We start from the raw sequence: 22334 nt of genomic DNA, 5'->3' as shown, positions 1-22334 counted from the left end.
CACAGACCACTTCTCAGTTCCTATGCTTCTTGGCTGATGTTTTGGTCACTTTGAATGCTAGCGGTGCTTTCACTCTAGTGGTAGCATGAGACGGAGTCTACAACCCACACAAGTGGCTCAGGTAGTGCAGCTCATCCAGGATGGCACATCAATGCGAGCTGTGGCAAGAAGGTTTTCTGTGTCTGTCAGCGTAGTGTCCAGAGCATGGAGGCGCTACCAGGAGACAGGCCAGTACATCAGGAGACGTGGAGGAGGCCGTAGGAGGGCAACAACCCAGCAGCAGGACCGCTACCTCCGCCTTTGTGCAAGGAGGAGCAGGAGAAGCACTGCCAGAGCCCTGCAAAATGACCTCCAGCAGGCCACAAATGTGCATGTGTCTGCTCAAACGGTCAGAAACAGACTCCATGAGGGTGGTATGAGGGCCCGACGTCCACAGGTGGGGGTTGTGCTTACAGCCCAACACCGTGCAGGACGTTTGGCATTTGCCAGAGAACACCAACATTGGCAAATTCGCCACTGGCACCCTGTGCTCTTCACAGAGTCTGGAGACGCCGTGGAGAAAGTTCTGCTGCCTGCAACATCCTCCAGCATGACCGGTTTGGCGGTGGGTCAGTCATGGTGTGGGGTGACATTTCTTTGGGGGGCTGCACAGCCCTCCATGTGCTCGCCAGAGGTAGCCTGACTGCCATTAGGTACCGAGATGAGATCCTCAGACCCCTTGTGAGACCATATGCTGGTGCGGTTGGCCCTGGGTTCCTCCTAATGCAAGACAATGCTAGACCTCATGTGGCTGGAGTGTGTCAGCAGTTCCTGCAAGAGGAAGGCATTGATGCTATGGACTGGCCCGCCCGTTCCCCAGACCTGAATCCAATTGAGCACATCTGGGACATCATGTCTCGCTCCATCCACCAACGCCACGTTGCACCACAGACTGTCCAGGAGTTGGCGGATGCTTTAGTCCAGGTCTGGGAGGAGATCCCTCAGGAGACCATCCGCCACCTCATCAGGAGCATGCCCAGGCGTGGTAGGGAGGTCATACAGGCACGTGGAGGCCACACACACTACTGAGCCTCATTTTGACTTGTTTTAAGGACATTACATCAAAGTTGGATCAGCCTGTAGTGTGGTTTTCCACTTTAATTTTGAGTGTGACTCCAAATCCAGACCTCCATGGGTTGATAAATTGGATTTCCATTGATTATTTTTGTGTGATTTTGTTGTCAGCACATTCAACTATGTAAAGAAAAAAGTATTTCATAAGATTATTTCTTTCATTCAGATCTAGGATGTGTTGTTTAAGTGTTCCCTTTATCTTTTTGAGCAGTATACTTTGTGCTGCCTCACTTGTTCTTTGGGCATTTGTTTTTGTGACGCGGTTGCGTTCTGTTCAAATAATTGCCTCAGTAAAGTGCTTCGTCCACTCATCTCTGCTCTCCTGCGCCTGTCACGACTTCCGCCGAAGTCGGTCCCTCTCCTTGTTCGGGCAGGGTTCGGCGGTTGACATCACCGACCTTCTAGCCATCACTGATCCATTTTCCATTGGTTTTGTCTTGTCTTCCTTCACACCTGGTTCCAATCCCATCAATTACATTAACCCTCTGTTTCCCCTAATGTCCTTGTCGAAGATTGTTTATTGTAAGCGTTTGTGTACGTCTGTACTGGTGTGCGTCGCGTTATGTTTACCCATTGATTTTTATTATTGTGTTTTCCGGTGTTTTTTTTTGTAATAAACTGCGTCGTTGGAAACAGTTATTTCTCTCCTGTGTCTGACTTCTCTGCCTCCAGTTAAACACCCCTTACAGCGCCTGACTTCCATGCACCAGCTACACCCAGCACTGACACAATCACAGCCCGCCACTTAAGTCATGAGTCTGAAATAAATGAAGAATTTGCAAAAAAGTATTTCCATGTACTTACGCGATTGATATTATTGATTGTCTTTTTACATAATGATAGCAACAGCGAGAAGATTTTTAAACAGCTAGCTAAAAGGTCTACACTCTCACAGGAACCAACAAGCTAAGGTTAATGTTAGTATACAACAATAATGTTGGCCAGAGCGAATAAAAATCACTTCCAGCATACAATATGATAAAGCAATACACAAAACTGATTAAGATAAAATAATAGTCTAGAATTATGCGGGTGGAAATACATAAAATACTAGATTATTGTTAATTTATTTTCAAATAATTTACCTCACTTTTACTGTAAAATAGCTAGCTATGTCCAAATAAGCAGTTATGTTTATTTGTACTAATAGCACAAACTCCGAGAGCATTGAGTTAAGGGATTCAAGGGCTGAATGTGGAATGTGGAAGTGCAACATAGGCGGATGCAGCGGATTGAGACTCATCCAATGCAAAAAAACATATCTCTAGCTCAAACTGACACATTTTTATTGGGATTTTTGTATGATGCTAATTCGATTTCTGAGGGGGCGTGGACATCGACCTTAGGCAATATGATGTTTAGCATTGACAAGTTTTAGGAAATACATCTGTTAATTCATAGTAATTTGCAAAAGAAAGCAATGAAAAGGCCACGCAATGCATGCCACCAAAACCGGAATGCACTTTTAAAGCTTTCATTGGAAAGGTATTCCACACAACTCAGATTGTGGAAAGCAGAAATGCCAGGTTGAAGATTCTTGTGGATACAGCTACATAGTTATTAGGGGTAACAGATGTTATTCTCAACATAATCCTAAAGATGGATTGTTTCAGCATGAAAGAGGGAACGTTTGAAGAAGTTGGGGGGTTTGGAATGGTTTTGGGGATAAGGGACAGTTTGTTAGAAGTTAGTAGGGATTTATATGTTTATTATTATAAAACATTTTCTTTATAGTACAGAATTAGGCAAACCATGATTGATCACAAACTCCAGCACAGTAGGTGGCTGCATGCACCTTAAACATTTGTTGGTGGACCACCATTATGATGTAGAAGAAGAAGAAGAAGAAGAAGAAGAAGAAGAAGAAGAAGAACCTCCAAATGCTGTCTATTATATTGATAAGATATTCGACTGGCCATTCTAACAATGGAAATGCACGTCCTCAAAGATGGAAGGCAGGCGGGAGGAGGCGAGATCAAGTGTAACCATTCTGGTCAATGAAAGGGCACATACATGTGCGAACAACCGGCCATAGAGATAGATAGAGGACTCATTTTTGTATCTGTGCCTTTATAGCGTATGTGACCGCCTCAGTGGTGCTGCCCATGCTATCTTAAATGTAAAATAGTCAGTTTTCTTCTTCATTGGCTGATTGCTTCCAACTCATAGGACTCTCCACCCAGTTAACTAATTTCAAATGGTGGAAGCCCTCAATGGCAATGTCGATACTAAAATGCGTTATATCCATGAGGAGTCCTCTATCTATTTTTATGACAACAGGCACAACTCCGATATAAAGTCGTTTTTCGGTAAGTTGCCGAAATGCCACGTACGTCCACTTATATCAGTGCATTCAGAACTAACAATTTAGCCATTAAGGCATTTAAATTCTATCAAATAAGCCTAATGTGCAAATGATCAATTACATTTTTTGCTGACCAAATTCGACACTTTCTCATTGACCTCCAATACAAAACAATCCTCACTTTGTGGGCTTCTTTTTCGTGGACCGATTTTGGTCGGAGTGAAACCTCTCGCTTCACCTCTTCCTCTTGGTAGCTCCGCTTTTACGAACGCGTAGGGCTTGAGTGACGTGGTACGCATGTCTTCTGCAGTGCGCGCACAGCCTGGCAATGCAGAGAGCGTTGTGCATTCGGTGAGGTCATGTTTGTAGCTGGACAACATAATAGCGAAATTTGTATTATCCTTATAAATAAACTGAATTCATCGTCAAGGACGCCGACTATTGTGGAGAATCGAGGAGTGATCATTCTGTATTTTGTTGACGGAGGTAAGCGCTTACGTTTTTGCGCCGCTGTCCATGGTATTGTTTAGCTGTGGGGGAGGGTCGTTTGCGGCGAATCGCACGCAACTTCAGATGCGGTTTGTTGTCAATATATTATAATGGTTCAATTTATTCTATCTTATTCACCTAATAGCCTAATTGTCCATGATTCAATGTAACAGGGAAGGCTACCACAATATATTCGATTGTTGGATTGGCATAGGATAGTGCTCAAAATAGGCTATCCCGCTATGTGTAGGTTAATAGCGTATCGCATAGACTACATACAGGCTGTAAAAACCAGGCTATTACCAAAATGCCTGCTTGGGAATTATAGACATACTTGCTACATTTTTAGCGAGGTTGGTTATCGTCATATCATCATCATATTGTCAAGGCGCCAGTGTTTTGTTTTACCTGACAGCCACCGTAAGGGGCGTATAACGGTAAAAGGTCGGCAGGCCAAGGTTATTATGACGGTATTAAAACACTGTGGCTTGTCAGGGCCATTTATAGCAATTGATCACTATTGGTTTTAAACAATCTGAATGGTCAACATCTGAATGGTCAATGTATAGCCTAACAGTGGCGGTTCTAGACCATTTCAACTGGGGGGGCCAAGCTGGGGCCAGTTGTACTGTTAGAGGGGCCAGTTACATTAGACGTTATTGTTGTCATATCGTTTTCTTCACTGCATTGCAGGCATTAGCAGGCAAAATACCATGTTCATAATCATCATCGTTGCCATTGTCTAATAACGGATGTAAAAAAAGAACGATAGCAAAAATTTGTTCCGTAGAAATGATTTCATACTCCACATTTAGGGGGGCCACAAGGGGGTCCAAAATTGTTGTCACAGGGGCACTGCCCCCCCCCCCCAGAACTGCTAGTGTAGCTAAAGCCTTAGAATCGTCCCTCTGCCACTCTTGAAGTCTTTACAACACCATGTCTACAACATTGTTAATTCAGTGTACAGTCAATTAGGTGATAAAGGCAGCTATGCCTGGGATATATTTAGGGTACAATAACCGTTGCATAGTGTAGGACTAGTATTTACATATAAAATCTAATTTATTTAGAAAGTCCTTCGTACGTCAGCTGATATCTCAAAGTGCTGTACAGAAACCCAGCCTAAAACCCCAAACAGCAAGCAATGCAGGTGTAGAAGCACGATGGCTAGGAAAAACTCCCTAGAAAGGCCAGAACCTAGGAAGAAACCTAGAGAGGAACCAGGCTATGAGGTGTGGCCAGTCCTCTTCTGGCTGTGCCGGGTGGAGATTATAACAGAACATGGCCAAGATATTCAAATGTTCATAGATGACCAGCAGGGTCAAATAATAATAATAATCACAGTAGTTGTTGAGGGTGCAACAGGTCAGCACCTCAGGAGTAAATGTCAGTTGGCTTTTCATAGCCGATCATTCAGAGTATCTCTACCGCTCCTGCTGTCTCTAGAGAGTTGAAAACAGCAGGTCTGGGACAGGTAGCACGTCCGGTGAACAGGTCAGGGTTCCATAGGCAGAACAGTTGAAACTGGAGCAGCAGCACGGTCAGGTGGACTGGGGACAGCAAGGAGTCATCAGGCCAGGTAGTCCTGAGGCATTGTGCTAGGGCTCAGGTCCTCCGAGAGAGAGAGAGAGAGAAAGAAAGAAAGAGAGAATTAGAGAGAGCATACTTAAATTCACACAGGACACAGGATAAGACAAGAGAAATACTCCAGATATAACAGTCTAACCCTAGCCGCCCGACACATAAAGTACTGCAGCATAAATACTGGAGGCTGAGACAGGAGGGGTCAGGAGACACACTGTGGCCCCATCCGATGATACCCCCGGACAGGGCCAAACAGGCAGGATATAACCCCACCCACTTTGCCAAAGCACAGCCCCACACCACTCTAGGGATATCTTCAACCACCAACTTACCATTCTGAGGCAAGGCCGAGTATAGCCCACAAAGATCTCCGCCATGTCACAACCCAAGGGGGGGCGCCAACCCAGACAGGAAGATCACGTCAGTGACTCAACCCACTCAAGTGACGTACCCCTCCTAGGGACGGCATGGAAGAGCACCAGTAAGCCAGTGATTCAGCCCCTGTAATAGGGTTAGAGGCAGAGAATCCCAGTGGAGAGAGGGGAACCGTCCAGGCAGAGACAGCAAGGGTGGTTCGTTACTCCAGTGCCTTTCCGTTCACCTTCACACTCATGGGCCAGACTACACTCAATCATAGGACCTACTGAAGAGATGAGTCTTCAATAAAGACTTAAAGGTTGAGACTGAGTCTGCGTCTCTCACGTGGGTAGGCAGACCATTCCATAAAAATGGAGCTCTATAGGAGAAAGCCCTGCCTCCAGCTGTTTGCTTAGAAATTCTAGGGACTGTTAGGAGGCTTGCGTCTTGTGACCGTAGCGTACATGTAGGTATGTACGGCAGGACCAAATTGGAAAGATAGGTAGGAGCAAGCCCATGTAATGTTTTGTAGGTTAGCAGTAAAACCTTGAAATCAGCCCTTGCCTTAACAGGAAGCCAGTGTAGAGAGGCTAGCGCTGGAGTAATATGATCAAATGTTTTGGTTCTAGTCAAGATTGTAGCAGCCGTGTTTAGCACTAACTGAAGCCAAAATATAGCCAAAATAGGCACATAGGATTTTATGATCTATTCCACATATAATATTAACATTTCAAGAACATTTTTAATACTTAGCCCAATATACAGTTGAAGTCAGAAGTTTACATATACATAGGTTGGAGTCATTAAAACTTGTTTTTCAACCACTCCACAAATGTCTTGTTAACAATCTATAGATTTGGCAAGTCGGTTAGGACATCTACTTTGTGCATGACACAAGTAATTTTTCCAACAATTGTTTACAGACAGATTACTTAACTTATAATTCACTTTATCACTATTCCAGTGGGTCAGAAGTTTACATACACTAAGTTCACTGTGCCTTTATACAGCTTGGAAAATTCCAGAAAATTATGTAATGGCTTTATAAGCTCCTGATAGGCTAATTGACAGTCATTTAATCAATTGGTGGTGTACCTGTGATGTATTTCAAGGCCTACCTTCAAACTCAGTGCCTCTTTGCTTGACATCATGGGAAAATAAAAAGAAATCAGCCACGACCACAGAAAAAAATATTGTAAACCTCCACAAGTCTGGTTCATCCTTGGGAGCAATTTCCAAAGGCCCGAAGGTACTACGTTCATCTGTACAAACAATAGTACGCAAGTATAAATGCCATGGGACCACGCAGCTGTCATACCGCCCAGGAAGGACACATGTTCTGTCTCCTAGAGATGAACGTACTTAGAAGTGAAAAATGCTAATCAATCCCAGAACAACAGCAAAGGACCTTGTGAAGATGCTGGAGGAAACGGGTACAAAAGTATCTATATCCACAGTAAAACGAGTCCTATATCGACATAACCTGAAAGGCCGCTCAGCAAAACCGCCATAAAAAAGACAGACTGCTGTTTGCAATTGCACATGGGGACGAAGATCGTACTTTTTAGAGAAACGTCCTCTGGTCTGATGAAACAAAAACAGAACTGTTAGGCCATAATGACCATTATTATGTTAGGAGGAAAAAGGGGGAGGCTTGCAAGCCGAAGAACACCATCCCAACCGTGAAGCACGGGGGTGGCAGCATCATGTTGTGGGGGTGCTTTGCTGCAGGAGGGACTGGTGCACTTCACAAAATACATGGCATCATGATGAGGGAAAATGATGTGGATATATTGAAGCGACATCTCAAGATGTTAGTCAGGAAGTTAAAGCTTGGTCGCAAATGGGTCTTCCAAATGGTTAATGACCCCAAGCATAATTCCAAAGTTGTGGCAAAATGGCTTAAGGACAACAAAGTCAATGTATTGGAGTGGCCATCACAAAGCCCTGACCTCAATCCCATATAAAATTTGTGGGCAGAACTGAAAAAGTGTGTGCGAGCAAGTAGGCCTACAAACCGGACTCAGTTACACCAGCTCTGTCAGGAGGAAAGCGGCAAAATTCACCCAACTTATTGTGGGAAGCTTTTGGAAGGCTACCCGAAACGTTTTACCCAAGTTAAACCATTTAAAGGCAATGCTACCAAATACTAATTGAGTGTATGTAAACTTCTGACCCACTTGGAATGTGATGAAATAAATAAATGCTGAAATAAATCATTCTCTCTACTATTATTCTGACATTTCACATTCTTAAAATAAAGTGGTGATCGTAACTGACCTAAGACACAGAATTTTTACTAGGATTAAATGTCAGGAACTGTGAAAAACGGAGTTTAAATGTATTTGGCTAAGGTGTATGTGAACTTCCGACTTCAACTGTAGGTAATGCCGCTTGTAAGCAATGTATTATTCTATATTAAATGCAGTAGGAATTTTCTATTTAGGAATTAAATCAGATGCGTACTGTGTATGTTCCAGTGTTATTCATTGCTCAGTTATACTGTATTAATAGTTTGAGATGAGATTAATGATTGTGGATGTTTTGCCAGATGTAAGCTATAGTCAGTTCCTATGGGTGGGGCTCAGGATTGACTGCCAGTGTTGAGGGGCTGTTTGTCATGTTTATCGGTCATTACAATGGAGTGGAGGCTGAAATGGAGGGTCGCTTACTATAATTGCAGGGCTGTAGAAGTGTATCAGCTGTCCTAACTCACAGACCCCTTGATAGACTACCCAAACCTTCTGACAGCTGATTGGAAATGGAGAGATAAAGGAGAGAGAGAGGGAGAGCAGCAAGAGAGCTGTTCTTGGTGGAGCCAGTTACTGACTGAAATGGAATGCTAAGATACTGCAGTTATAGCCAGTGTTCATCCTTTTGTCTCATACTGATTACTCACAATAAACAGTCACTGTAAAACATTAGCAGGTGTTACTGTTTACTGGTGACTGCAACTCACAGTAACTGACAACACCCAAGAACTAAGCACTTTAGCTCCATTATTATAGCATAATGTTGGCTACACAAGGTTATGCTTCATTCATTAACCATTGTGTGTTTGTAAATCATTATACAGCAATTGTTCATTTATTCATTCAGACTTACACTATATATGCATGTTAGTAACTGTATATGACCCATGCAGGCATATAACCCACAACTAAAAGCAGTAAAGCTAAGCACCACACTCCATCCACCCAGCTAATACATCTGAACAATGATCTTATGACTGCCTGGCTTCTGTCTGATGATTGATATGAGGAATGGTGTGATTATACTGTGACACTGTGTGTGTGGGTGTGTGTGTGTGTGTGTGTGTGTGTGTTAGTGTGTAGTTTATTGGTTTATTCGGATCGCCGTTAGCTTTTGCCAAAGCAGCAGCTATTCTTCCTGGGGTCCACAAAAAAACACAAAACATGACAAATAAAAAAACACTGATACACTGATAGACAAGGACAATCACACACATGTAAAATACAACAATATACAAACATTTAAAAAAAAAATGTTTATAATACAATACAACAACAAAAAGAATGTGTGTGTTATTGTGTCTGTGTGCATGTGTTTGTGTGTGTCCCCCTTACAGTCCCTGCCGTTCGATGAAATGTTGTTTAATCATTTAGAAGGTCCTTTTGCTGTTTGCTTGAGAAATTGGAGATGGAAGGGAGTTCCATGCGATTATGGCTCTGTATAATACTGTGTGTTGCCGTGAATTCATTTTGGAGTTGGGGACTGTGAAGAGACTCCTTGTGGTATATCTTGTGGGCTATGTATGTGTATGTCTTATGGGGTATGTATGGGTGTCCGAGATTAATGTTATTTGATTATGTAGAAAATCGAACATTTTCATTACAGTAATACTTCTCATTAAAACAAGAAGAGAAGCACACAGTTAGTCTCTCGTCAACCCTCAACCAGGAAAGACTTGCATGCTTGTTGTTGATGTTAGTTCTGTATGTGTAGTTAAGGGCCTGCTGCTCTGTTTTGAGCCAGCGGCAGCTTTTCTAGGTCTTCCTTTGCTGCACTTGACCATATGACTGCACAGTAATCAATATGGGACAAGACCAGAGCCTGAACAACTGGTACAGTTGATTTTTGTTTTTTGAACAGACATACCCCTTTCCATCTTCACAACAACTTCGTCATCCAATGTTATACCTAGGAGTTTAGCTTCCTCAACTTGCTCAAGGGTCACACCCTTTATACAATCCTCCAGCTGAGGTTTAGGTCTTAGAGAATGTTTTGAACCAAATACAATGCTTTTAGTTTTAGATGTATTTAAGACCAATGGGTGAGTGGGTGTGCATTTTGTGTGTGTTTACTTTGCACAAATGAGACTTTAGCGAGACAGACGGGATGTCAGAGGAAACCTAATGGGCTGAATCATATTTAGCCCTTTTAATGATGGACTAATCACAATGCATGTTTCCGTCTTACCTTCCTTAGGGAAATCACAGTTTTGACAAGATAGGTGAAAGCTAGTTGAACCCTTAATTGTTGTTACCTTCAATGGTAAGGAAGGATGTATTTCAAAATGGATGGAAATCGCTGATTTGACACGATACAATAGGTGAAAGATATATAGTGGACCCCTGCTGTTAACTATCCAATGAAATATGTATTTTCAATGTAGTCAAATTGGGCCAATGTTTCTGGGATTTAGTCCAGTCCAGACTGGGCTTAAAAGACAGGAATGAATACTTAGATCAGAGACAGGATGAGAGAGGGGGAAATGAGTGAAAGAAAGACAATAAGCGAGAAGGAGAAAGAGACTGCAAAGGGAAAATATACAGCATATCTCTCTCTAATTACTCAAGGAGATTGAAAGAAGAAAAGATTGCATGTCACACATCTGACATCTCATAACATTTCCCCCCATGAGAAGTAACAAAATACAGAAATCACCACAGGGTGACGATCATAAACACCCATTGGGAGGTCAGTATCAGTGTGACCCTGAGCCCTGGAAAAATATATACCTAGGCTGATGGTTCATATACAGTGGGGGAAAAAAGTATTTGATCCCCTGCTGATTTTGTACGTTTGCCCACTTACAAAGAAATGATCAGTCTATAATTTTAATAGTAGGTTTATTTGAACAGTGAGAGACAGAATAACAACAAAAAAATCCAGAAAAACGCATGTCAAAAATGTTATAAAATGATTTGCATTTTAATGAGGGAAATAAGTATTTGACCCCTCTGCAAAACATGACTTAGTACTTGGTGGCAAAACCCTTGTTGGCAATCACAGAGGTCAGACGTTTCTTGTAGTTGGCCACCAGGTTTGCACACATCTCAGGAGGGATTTTGTCCCACTCCTCTTTGCAGATCTTCTCCAAGTCATTAAGGTTTCGAGGCTGACGTTTGGCAACTCGAACCTTCAGCTCCCTCCACAGATTTTCTATGGGATTAAGGTCTAGAGACTGGCTAGGCCACTCCAGGACCTTAATGTCCTTCTTCTTGAGCCACTCCTTTGTTGCCTTGGCCGTGTGTTTTGGGTCATTGTCATGCTGGAATACCCATCCACGACTCATTTTCAATGCCCTGGCTGAGGGAAGGAGGTTCTCACCCAAGATTTGACGGTACATGGCCCCGTCCATCATCCCTTTGATGCGGTGAAGTTGTCCTGTCCCCTTAGCAGAAAAACACCCCCAAAGCATAATGTTTCCACCTCCATGTTTGACGGTGGGGATGGTGTTCTTGGGGTCATAGGCAGCATTCCTCCTCCTCCAAACACGGCGAGTTGAGTTGATGTCAAAGAGCTCCATTTTTGTTCAAATATTTTTTATTGAACACATACACAAGAATGGTGTATAGGTATAAAAGACAAGTTTACAGTTCTTATCTAAACGTAAGAGAACAGACATTAACCAAAATACCCAGAGTTCTGAGCACAAAACAAATATTACAAAACAAGACATACAAAACAAGGACAGGTAGAAGAAAAAAGGGTCGATGTAAGGGTCTTATTCCACCCTATTCCCCTCCCAACTGCTCAGGTGGCGGGGCCAGCACATGCTGCCCAAAGGTAGATTACCATATGACAATTGAGAGTGCGTTAAAAAGTGCAAATTCACAGCGCCGCCTGGTCCAGGTAAGAGAGGAAAGGCTGCCAGATTTGATCAAATGTTGATAATTTATTGTTCAGAATATATCTAATTCTTTCTAAGTGTACAGTGTTTGCCAATTCGCTGAGCCATAATTTGGTAGAGGGCACTTCCCTCTTTTTCCAAAACATCAAGATTAATTTTTTTGCAGAAATAAAACTATAAGAGATGAGTTGTTTTTGGGAGTTGGTTAATCCGTTTAGGGAATCGGACACTCCCAGGATTATCAGAAGCGGGTCTGGGTCTATTGAAGTCTCCAGAACTTCAGAGAGGACCCCAAAAATTCCACACCAATACCCATACAAGTTAGAGCATAGGGCAAAGCAGTGGAGTAGTGTACCCTGCTCAGCCTGACATTTATCACACATAGGGGATGTACCAGGAAATATCCTATGCAGTTTGGTTTTGGAATAGTGTAATCTGTGTAATACCTTGAATTGTATGAGACGATGTCTGGAGTTAATGGAGCAGGTGTGGATATACTCCAAGCTGTCCTCCCAGTCTGCCACTGAAATATCAGTCCCTAGTTCTTCCTCCCATTTTGCCTTAGCGCACCGCCTACTGATGCCATTAACAGATTGAAAAGCGTCATATATATGAGATATCAGTTTGTCTGAGGTGGGGCATATTTTTATGCATCCGTCAAACATGGAAGGTTTAGCTTTCCCAAATGTTGGGAGGTGTTTTCTAACATAGTCTCTAATCTGTAGGTATCTGAAAAAGTTACTTCTGGGAAGATTATAAATTTCCCTCAGCGGTTCAAAGGAAGCAAAGGTCCCCCCTATATATAAATCCCCAATGGTACTTATCCCCAACTCTCCCCATCGCTCAAAGGTGTTATCAAGGTTAGAGGGGGCAAAGGAGGGATTCCTGGCAACAGGAAGCATGAATGATATTGGTCTAAACTCAAAGTGGACTTTAATTTGCTTCCAGATTCGGACTGTGCTATGTATAATAGGATTGCTACGGTAAAGTGACGTCTCCAGATTGACAGGTGACAAAATCACAGCACCAATAGAGAAGGGGTGGCACTCCTCTCGCTCCATACTAAGCCAGCTGGGTGGCGGGTGTGCGTCATCCAGCAAAAACGTAACAGCGCGGAGGTTGGCGGCCCAGTAGTAAAATATAAAGTTTGGGAGAGACAATCCTCCTTCCATCTTGGATTTACAGAGGTGTTTTTTACCTATCCTGTGTGTTTTATAATCCAAGATGAAAGGATTGATAATAGAGTCCAGTTGTTTATGAAAGGATGTAGGTATGAATATTGGGATGTTCTGGTATAGGTAGAGCAGTTGTGGGAGGAAGACCATTTTAATGGCATTAATTCTTCCGAGCAGAGAAATTGGGAGAGTTCTCCAAAATTGTATGTTTGCCTTAAGTTTTTGCATCAGAGAGGGGAAATTCTCTTTAAACAACACAATGTAACTCCAAGTCAATCACACTTCTGTGAAATCAAACTGTCCACTTAGGAAGCAACACTGATTGACAATAAATTTCACATGCTGTTGTGCAAATGGAATAGACAACAGGTGGAAATTATAGGCAATTAGCAAGACACCCCCAATAAAGGAGTGGTTCTGCAGGTGGTGACCACAGACCACTTCTCAGTTCCTATGCTTCCTGGCTGATGTTTTGGTCACTTTTGAATGCTGGCGGTGCTTTCACTCTAGTGGTAGCATGAGACGGAGTCTACAACCCACACAAGTGGCTCAGGTAGTGCAGCTCATCCAGGATGACACATCAATGTGAGCTGTGGCAAGAAGGTTTGCTGTGTCTGTCAGCGTAGTGTCCAGAGCATGGAGGCACTACCAGGAGACAGGCCAGTACATCAGGAGACGTGGAGGAGGTCGTAGGAGGGCAACAACCCAGCAGCAGGACCGCTACCTCCGCCTTTGTGCAAGGAGGAGCAGGAGGAGCACTGCCAGAGCCCTGCAAAATGACCTCCAGCAGGCCACAAATGTGCATGTGTCTGCTCAAACGGTCAGAAACAGACTCCATGAGGGTGGTATGAGGGCCCGACGTCCACAGGTGGGGGTTGTGCTTACAGCCCAACACCGTGCAGGACGTTTGGCATTTTCCAGAGAACACCAACATTGGCAAATTCGCCACTGGCGCCCTGTGCTCTTCACAGAGTCTGGAGACGCCGTGGAGAACGTTCTGCTGCCTGCAACATCCTCCAGCATGACCGGTTTGGCGGTGGGTCAGTCATGGTGTGGGGTGGCATTTCTTTGGGGGGCTGCACAGCCCTCCATGTGCTCGCCAGAGGTAGCCTGACTGCCATTAGGTACCGAGATGAGATCCTCAGACCCCTTGTGAGACCATATTCTGGTGCGGTTGGCCCTGGGTTCCTCCTAATGCAAGACAATGCTAGACCTCATGTGGCTGGAGTGTGTCAGCAGTTCCTGCAAGAGGAAGGCATTGATGCTATGGACTGGCCCGCCCGTTCCCCAGACCTGAATCCAATTGAGCACATCTGGGACATCATGTCTCGCTCCATCCACCAACGCCACGTTGCACCACAGACTGTCCAGGAGTTGGCGGATGCTTTAGTCCAGGTCTGGGAGGAGATCCCTCAGGAGACTATCCGCCACCTCATCAGGAGCATGCCCAGGCGTTGTAGGGAGGTCATACAGGCACGTGGAGGCCACACACACTACTGAGCCTCATTTTGACATGTTTTAAGGACATTACATCAAAGTTGGATCAGCCTGTAGTGTGGTTTTTCACTTTAATTTTGAGTGTGACTCCAAATTCAGACCTCCATGGGTTGATAAATTGGATTTCCATTGATTATTTTGTGTGATTTTGTTGTCAGCACATTCAACTATGTAAAGAAAAAAGTATTTAATAAGATTATTTCTTTCATTCAGATCTAGGATGTGTTGTTTAAGTGTTCCCTTTATTTTTTTGAGCAGTATATATATATATATATATATATATATATATATACACACACACACCTAATACTAAAATGCTAAGAGAAAAGAATAATAAAGTGTATATATATATATATATATATATATATATATATATTTTCACATACATATACACATACATACATATATACATACATACACACATGTACATATATACATACATCCATACACATACACACACATACATACACATGTACATATACATACATACACATGTGCACACACATCCACATATATACACACATGTGCATACCTACATACACACACACATGTGCGTATACCTACACACACACGCACAAGCATATACACGCATACCCACATACGTACACACGTGCATACACACACACCCACACATATACATACACACATACATTTACGCACATACACATCTACGTACACATACATACACATGTATACACACACATCCCAAAAATATACTTATAAAAATAAATATTTGTAAATATATACAGATACACACACACACACCAGAATAGTAATCTACACTAATTTAAAATATACACATACCTAATACTAAAATGCTAAGAGAAAATAATAATAAAGTACAAATAGTAATTATATGTACGCACACCTACCTACACAGACACAAGCACCACGGAGGTCTGGTGGGAATCTAATCGTGAGAGCGGGCCAGGCTATGACAAAGGCAGAACCGCACAAAACATCAACTTGCTATCCAGGTGTCTGCGTCTGCCCCTTCCCAGCCATCTCCCCCAGACCCCCGCAAGCAATAAATAACTGGTATGGTAATAGGAATAATGTAAGAATTGAAAAATAAATAACGAAACAAAACAAAAATGGGGGAATATAAGTATATCCATCCGAAAGTGTCAATGATCAGACCTGGAAGGCCACCCAAACAGGCACCACCCCGAACCCAGTCGGAATGAAAGTGAAATGAACGTTAAATGAGAGCTCTGACCGCCCTCCATTGGTCATCTCAGCGTGTTACATGTTTGGCAGGCCTTGTTGAGACCGTTTAGTACGGTTTCACCCGTTATGGTATAGTATGGGTTCGAGATTTCTCTGCGTCCAGAACCGAGGAGAGACAAATCTTCTCCCCGGAAGGCGGGGTAATTCTTAGTCTTGCAGGGAAGAGCAAGGCTGGGCGAAGATGGAGTTTGTAGAGTTTGGTCATGACATCTCTGTAGCCGGCGCGGGGCTTTGCCACATCGGGCGCATAATCCTCATAGACACGGAAGGGGTGCCCTTTATGTAACAGGTTGCCCCTCATTCGAGCCTCGCGCAGGATAAGATCCTTGGTCTTGAAACTGTGACAACAGATGATTACTGGGCGAGGACGTTGGCCCGGTCGAGGCACTGGGACAAGGGCGCGATGTGCACGGTCCAGTTGGGGATCTGAAGCCAAAACATCCGTTCCCATTGCATCCTTCAATAGCTTCGCGAAGAAGTCGGTGGGGCGAGAGCCAGCCTCTACCCCCTCTGCCAGACCAACAACGCGAAGGTTATGACGTCTGGATCGGCCCTCCAGGTCGACCACTTTCACAGAAAGCCTCTGCACACTATACTGCAATGACGTGCATAGCTTCTCCAACTCGTCGATCCTTCCAGCGTTGAATTCAGAAGCTTTCTCAAGGTCCACAATACTCTGGCCCTGCGGGGCGACCGTTCGAATGGTGCTCTCAGTTTTAGTGTCCAGTTCAGCAATAGTAGCCTTAAGATCCTCAGCTATAGCAACACGTAGTTCTCCCAAAGCCCGGGTAAGTTCTGAAAGTGTCACGTTGTTACCTGTGCCTTCCGCCATGTCTGTCTCGTTGTTTGGCGGGAAGTAGGCCTCCGAAGTGGATTTATTGTCCTTTGGTCGCTGTTTACTCCGCATTTTCACATAGAAAGTTACAATATTGTATTAGAAAGAAACGTTTGTTGTAAAAAGTGCTATAAAGTAGGTTAGGTTAGATTATTTCGCAAAAAAGTTGCAGGAGCCTCTCACACACAGCCGTTCACTCCAACATGCTAGCTCCGCCCCCTCAAAGAGCTCCATTTTGGTCTCATCTGACCACAACACTTTCACCAGTTGTCCTCTGAGTCATTCAGATGTTCATTGGCAAACTTCAGATGGGCATGTATATGTATTCTTGAGCAGGGGGACCTTGCGGGCGCTGCAGGATTTCAGTCCTTCACGGCGTAGTGTGTTACCAATTGTTTTCTTGGTGACTATGGTCCCAGCTGCTTTGAGATCATTGATAAAATCCTCCCGTGTAGTTCTGGGCTGATTCCTCACCGTTCTCATGATCATTGCAACTCCACGAGGTGAGATCTTGCATGGAGCCCCAGGCCGAGGGAGATTGACAGTTCTTTTGTGTTTCTTCTATTTGCGAATAATCGCACCAAATGTTGTCTCCTTCTCACCAAGCTGCTTGGCGATGGTCTTGTAGCCCATTCCAGCCTTGTGTAGGTCTACAATCTTGTCCCTGACATCCTTGGAGAGCTCTTTGGTCTTGGCCATGGTGGAGAGTTTGGAATCTGATTGATTGATTGCTTCTGTGGACAGGTGTCTTTTTTGCAGGTAACAAGCTGCGGTTAGGAGCACTCCCTTTAAGAGTGTGCTCCTAATCTCAGCTCGTTACCTGTATAAAAGACACCTGGGATCCAGAAATCTTTCTGATTGAGAGGGGGTCAAATACTTATTTCCCTCATTAAAATGCAAATCAATTTATAACATTTCTGACATGCGTTTTTCTGGATATTTTTGTTGTTATTCTGTCTCTCACTGTTGAAATAAACCTACCATTAAAATTATAGACTGATCCTTTCTTTGTCAGTGGGCAAACGTACAAAATCAGCAGGGGATCAAATACTTTTTTCCCCCACTGTACTAATGTGGTGAGAGATGTAAACCACCTACACTCTTAGAAAAAAGGGTGTCAAACGGGTTATTTGGCTGTCCCTATAGGAGAACCCTTTTGTGTTCAGGTAGAAATAACCCTTTTGGGTTCCAGGTAGAAAAAACCCTTTTGGGTTCCATGTACAACCCTCTGTGGAAATGGTTTTACATGGAACCCAAAAGGGTTGTACCTACAACCAAAAGGGTTGTACCTGGAACCAAAAAAGTTTATTCAACGGGTTCTCCTATAGGACAGCCGAAGAACCCTTTTACATTCTAGATAGCACTTTTTTTTCTGAGTGTATGGTTCACAGTCAGTCCAGTAGCTTCTGATTATATTATATTCTCCCACCTCATGCTTGTAGAGTTATGGGGACATTACCCTCAAAATGTACATTTTGTCAGGCATTTCAGACCACAAAAGTACCCTACAATGTCAAGACAAATCTACATCCCATGCCATCCGTTTAGATCCAGCTACAGTGCCTAGTAAGTTTTCACACCCCTTGCATAGGTGTCACATTTTGCTGCCTCATTATACTTACAGTTGAAGTCGGAAGTTTACATACACCTTAGCCAAATACATTTAAACTCAGTTTTTCACAATTCCTGACATTTAATCCTAGTAAAAATTCCCTGTCTTAGGTCAGTTAGGATCACCACTTTTGTTTTAAGAATGTGAAATGTCAGAATAATAGTACAGAGAATGATTTATTTCAGCTTTTATTTCTTTCATCACATTCCCAGTGGGTCAGAAGTTTACATACACTCAATTAGTATTTGGTAGCATTACCTTTAAATTGTTTAACTTGGGTCAAATGTTTTGGGTAGCCTTCCACAAGCTTCCCACAATAAGTTGGGTGAATTTTGGCCCATTCCTCCTGACAGAGCTGGTGTAACTGAGTCAGGTTTGTAGGCCTCCTTGCTGGCACACACTTTTTCAGTTCTGCCCACAGATTTTCTATGGGATTGAGGTCAGGGCTTTGTGATGGCCACTCCAATACCTTGACTTTGTTGTCCTTAAGCCATTTTGCCACAACTTTGGAAGTATGCTTGGGGTCATTGTCCATTTGGAAGACCCATTTGCGACCAAGCTTTAACTTCCTGACTGATGTCTAGAGATGTTGCTTCAATTAATCCACGTAATTTTCCTCCCTCATGATGCCATCTATTTTGTGAAGTGCACCAGTCCCTCCTGCAGCAAAGCACCCCCACAACATGATGCTGCCACCCCCATGCTTCACGGTTGGGATGGTGTTCTTCGGCTTGCAAGCCTCCCACTTTTTCTTCCAAATATAACGATGGTCATTATGGCCTAACAGTTCTATTTTGGTTCATCAGACCAGAGGACATTTCTCCAAAAAGTACAATCTTTGTTCCCATGTGTAGTTGCAAACCGTAGTCTGGCTTTTTTTATGGTGGGTTTGGAGCAGTGGCTTCTTCCTTGCGGCCTTTCGGGTTACGTCGATATAGGACTCATTTTACTGTGGATATAGATACTTTTGTACCTGTTTCCTCCAGAATCTTCACAAATTCCTTTGCTGTTGTTCAGCGATTGATTTGCACTCTTCGCACCAAAGTACGTTCATCTCTAAGAGACAGAACGGGTCTCCTTCCTGAGCGCTATGACAGCTGCGTGGTCCCATGGTGTTTATACTCGCGTACTATTGTTTGTACAGATGAACGTGGTACTTTCAGGCGTTTGGAAATTGCTCCCAAGGATGAACCAGACTTGTGGAGGTCAACAATTTTCCTTCAGAGGCTGATTTCTTCATGATGTCAAGCAAAGGATACTGAGTTTGAAGGTAGGCCTTGAAATACATCCACAGGTATACCTCCAATTGACTCAAATGATGTCAATTAGCCTATCAGAAGATTCTAAAGCCATGACATCATTTTCTGGATTTTTCCAAGCTGTTTAAAGGCATAGTCATCTTATTCTATGTAAACTTCTGACCCACTGGAATAGTGATACAGTGAATTATAAGTGAAATAATCTGTCTGTAAACGATTGTTGGAAAAATGACTTGTGTCATGCACAAAGTAGATGTCCTAACCAACTAGCAAAAACTACAGTTTGTTAACAAGAAATTTGTGGAGTGGTTGAAAAACGAGTTTTAATGACTCCAACATAAGTGTATGTAAACTTCCGACTTCAACTGTAAATATAAAAATGGATTAAATTAGATTTTTCCCCTCTACTGATTTACACAACTTACTCCACATTTTCAAAGTGAAAGAAAAATGTGAGATTTTCTAAAATAAGTCAAATAAAATATTAAAATTAAGATGTCTTGATTGCGTATTTCTTTACAACCCAGAGTTACTTGTTTGAATCACCTTTGGCAGCAACAATTAAAGCTGTGAATCATGTTGAATAAGATTTCACTAACTTTGCACATATCTTGTAGCAACACATATCCTTTGTGTTTGGAAAAATAGCTGAAATTTTCAATTTGGTTGGGGATCATTGATGGACAGCAATATTCAAGTCTTATCTCAGCTTTTCAAACAGATTCATGTCAGCACTAAGACTGGACCACTCAGGAACACTCAACATCTATTAGAAAGTCATTCTGGTTTGTCCTAATTGTTCAAATGTGTGTAATCGTCCCACTAATAAATAAAACTGCCACAGTGTTAGGTCTTCAAAGACTAAGGCAGGTTTTCCTCAAAGTTTTTACATGAGCTTTTCCCCTTTTATTTTGGGCCTGACAAAACTCCCCAGTCCCTTCCTGTGACAGGCATACCAATAACTTGATGCTGCCACCACAATTCTTAAAAATAAACTCTGCAAAAAAAGAAACGTCCCTTTTTCAGGAACCTGTCTTTCAAAGATAATTCGTTAAAATCTAAATAACTTCACAGATATTCATTGTAAAGGGTTTAAACTCTGTTTCCCATGATTGTTCAATGAACCATAAACAATTAATGAACATGCACCTCTGGAACGGTCGTTAAGACACTAACAGCTTACAGATGGTAGGCAATTAAGGTCACAGTTATGAAAACTTAGGACACTAAAGAGGCCTTTCTACTGACTCTGAAATACACCAAAAGAAAGATGCCCAGGGTCCCTGCTCATCTGCGTGAACATGCCATAGGTATGCTGCAAGGAGGCATGAGGACTGCAGATGTGGCCAGGGCAATAAATTGCAATGTCCGTACTGTGAGATGCCTAAGACAGCGCTACAGGGAGACAGGACGGACAGCTGATCATCCTCACAGTGGCAGACCATGTGTAACAACAGCTGCACAGGATCGGTACATTCGAACATCACACCTGCTGGACAGGTACAGAATGGCAACAACAACTGCCCGAGTTACACCAAGAACGCACAATCCTTTCATCAGTGCTCAGACTGTCCGCAATTGGCTGAAAGAGGCTGGACTGAGGGCTTGTAGGCCTGTTGTAAGGCAGGTCCTCACCAGACATCAGTGGAAACAATGTCGCCTATGGGCACAATCCCACCGTTGCTGGACCAGACAGGACTGGCAAAAAGTGCTCTTTGACGAGTCACGGTTTTGTCTCACCAGGGTGATGGTAAGATTCGCGTTTATCGTCGAAGGTATGATCGTTACACCGAGGCCTGTACTCTGGACCAGGATCGATTTTGAGGTAGAGGGTCCGTCATGCTCTCGGACGGTGTGTCACAGCATCATCGGACTGAGCTTGTTGTCATTGCAGGCAATCTCAACGCTGTGCATTACAGGGAAGACATCCTCCTCCCTCATGTGGTACCCTTACTGCAGACTCATCCTGACATGACCCTCCAGCATGACACTGCCACCAGCCATACTGCTCGTTCTGTGCATGATTTCCTGCAAGACAGGAATGCCAGTGTTCTGCCATGGCCAGCGAAGAACCCCGATCTCAATCCCATTGAGCATGTCTGGGACCTATTGGATCGGAGGGTGAGGGCCAGGGCCATTCCCCCCAGAAATGTCCAGGAATTTGCAGGTGCCTTACATTACATTACATTTAAGTCATTTAGCAGACGCTCTTATCCAGAGCGACTTACAAATTGGTGCATTCACCTTATGATATCCAGTGGAACAACCACTTTACAATAGTGCATCTAAATCTTGGTGGAAAAGTGGGGTAACATCTCACATCAAGAACTGTCAAATCTGGTGCAGTCCATGAGGAGGAGATGCACTGCAGTACTTAATGCAGCTGGTGGCCACACCAGAAATTGTCTGTTACTTTTGATTATTTTGACCCCCCCCCCCCTTTTGTTCAGGGACACATTATTCCATTTCTGTTAGTCACATGTCTGTGGAACTTGTTCAGTTTATGTCTCAGTTGTTGAATCTTATGTTCATACAAATATTTACACATGTTAAGTTTGCTGAAAATAACCGCAGTTGACAGTGAGAGGATGTTTCTTTTTTTGCTGAGTTTATATAGGGTTTCACTCTGTGATGTGTTAGATTTGGCCGAAACGTAAGTTGTTCATTTAGGCCAAAAAGTTAAGTATTTTGCCATGCTGTCTTGAGGTATAACTCAAGGGCCATGTTTCAAACAGGAGTGATGATTTGGAATGGATTTCTTTAGCACAGGCTTCCTTCTTT

The 22334-nt window shown here is 43.2% G+C and overlaps 1 protein-coding gene across 4 annotated transcripts in view; it reads left to right on the top strand.

The window, feature by feature from the left end:
• The first annotated feature begins 3710 nt into the window (after positions 1 to 3710).
• Positions 3711 to 22334, top strand: part of LOC106604288 (mitogen-activated protein kinase 8) — a 44318-nt gene continuing 25694 nt past the window's right edge. For all 4 annotated transcript variants that reach the window (XM_082974968.1, XM_014198781.3, XM_082974969.1 and 1 more), the window contains exon 1: positions 3711 to 3904. The gene's annotated coding sequence lies outside the window, so the exon portion shown is untranslated. The remainder of the gene's footprint in view (positions 3905 to 22334) is intronic.

This window comes from Salmo salar, chromosome 01, assembly GCF_965601325.2.
Source record: "Salmo salar chromosome 01, fSalSal1, whole genome shotgun sequence".
Classification (NCBI taxonomy): Eukaryota; Metazoa; Chordata; class Actinopteri; order Salmoniformes; family Salmonidae; genus Salmo; species Salmo salar.
The sequence above is the reverse complement of the archived record's forward strand: the minus strand, read 5'-3'. Positions and strand labels throughout refer to the sequence as shown.